Source organism: Apaloderma vittatum, unplaced genomic scaffold (genome assembly GCF_000703405.1).
Source record: "Apaloderma vittatum isolate BGI_N311 unplaced genomic scaffold, ASM70340v1 scaffold21702, whole genome shotgun sequence".
Classification (NCBI taxonomy): domain Eukaryota; kingdom Metazoa; phylum Chordata; class Aves; order Trogoniformes; family Trogonidae; genus Apaloderma; species Apaloderma vittatum.
Window position 1 is genome coordinate 24611 of NW_009705516.1, and position 1896 is coordinate 26506.

Sequence of the window (1896 nt, forward strand, 5' to 3'; positions counted from 1 at the left end):
TGGACTTAAAAGGGAGGGCAGAGCCCGGCACCCTCTGAAGCAACAAACTCCAGATGCCTGGCAGATCACAGACCTAATTCTGATCCCTCCCCCAAATTACTGTACCACCTGGAAAAATGCACTTCATTTTCACCACTTCTCATCCAGCTGGATTAGACTTAAAGGCCCAACTGCATGCGGAAAAAATGATCTCATTTTATGCATTACCCCCTGAAGCAGTGTTTTCCCGTGCTCAGTGCTCGATGAGAAGCACATGGATTTGAGTCAGCTCGCTTCTCTTGAGGAACAGAGGATTTCAAGTCCTTCCCGCTCAAGGTTAAAAACGAGCCCTAAGAGACTGTGGTGAATACAGAATAAGTTCCACATTGTGCATTTGCCAGGCCAACTGGTGCAGGGCAGCCATCCCACATCCTGGATTTGGCAGGCTGACACTTGCAGATTTTCTATTTTAAACGCTCTTGTAATTTTTGGAATATATCTGATTAACAAGCGAAGGTTTTCTTTGGGATGGAAGGGGTTTCTTGTGTCATTTACCACGAACATCTAAAATGTACTTGAAGGTAAGATGAAGTACAAGTCACATTCAGATTTGTCATGTTTCTGAACAGAGAAGAAATTGAGTTAAACTCTCATCATTCTATCAATTAAAAAATAATGGAATAAAGTGTTAGCTGCTAGTACAAATGATCAAACAAAAGCCAGCGTTTAAGCATGCAAACAGACAATAAATGTGCACGCAAAGCAATTGCTGGGTCATGTATCTACTGATACACAAGCAGCAAGCCAGAGAGGCCAATTTTTGCTCTGACGAGTATGGAAACAGCAGATAAACACAGCGCATCCGTGTTTGCCAAGAGGAGAACAACTTGCTGTCCTGAAAGCTTAAGATGACTTAAAGAAGGCTCAGAGCACAAACAGTTGAGGGGTAGGACTCTGAGCACCCCTCTGAGCGAAAAGGGATGTCCCACAGAGCCCAGCTGTGCCAGGGACACCAGTGGGACCAGCTGACAGTTCCATCTACTGGCTGTTCATTGTTTCTGATTGAAACGCTTTCATAAAGCTGCAGTTTTAGCAAGATACACTGACTTCAAATTTCCATTTCAAACAACAATTACATTTCTGAAGGAAATATTCTTTCAGCATTTTTCAAATTAGCCTTTCCAGTTTTAATTCCCTTCTCTTTGGAACATTCTGTGAAAAAGGGGTGGGTTTACCTTCTTTTTAATTGATAAAAGAGGCTTCATTTAAAAAAACCCAAAAAGCCAACGCAGAACACCCAGGTCCGAGCCTGGCCTGGCCTGTCCCCGCAGCAGGCTGCACACCACGCGGTGCCACCGCCTTGTCACAACCTTGGTAGCCACGGTGCTGGAAGCAAGTCAGGAGAAGACGGCGGCGTGCACACGGCAGGCCACATGGCTCGGCGTTACACGTTAGGCGTGAGCAACGGCAAGAAAGTGCCGACCTAGCCAAGCTCCTGCAGAGACCACATCTCGTCTGATCATCGATACTGAACAACGGTCTCAGGAATTCCTACGCACAAACCAAATCCGCACATCTCCGACAGGCACAAACACTGTACGACTAGAGCAGAGTGACTAGGACTTAAAACAGCACCCAGAAAGAGGTGCACCCAGATAGGCTGCTGATTAAGAACCAGCCCACTTCCCATCAACCCAGCTGTGCTGGATGCTTCAGCAGCGTTGGGATTTGCTGTATTTCTGAGAGAAACCGGACAGAAGTGTGCTCACTGTTGACTTGGGTTACAATATGTAACCAAAAATATGTAATTCTATTTTCATCTGTTGAAACCGGTTGGAAGATATTTCCATTTCTTGTAAAACCAGGGGCGGGTGCTTTCTGTTAATGGGTTAATCATGGGGTAATGATGGGGCAGTC

General features: G+C 45.6%; 1 protein-coding gene across 1 annotated transcript in view; it reads right to left on the minus strand.

The window, feature by feature from the left end:
- UBE2O (ubiquitin-conjugating enzyme E2O) overlaps positions 1–1896 on the minus strand; it is a gene marked incomplete at its 3' end in the record, with an annotated part of 27518 nt that overhangs the window by 24604 nt on the left and 1018 nt on the right. The gene's annotated exons all lie outside the window — the stretch shown is intronic.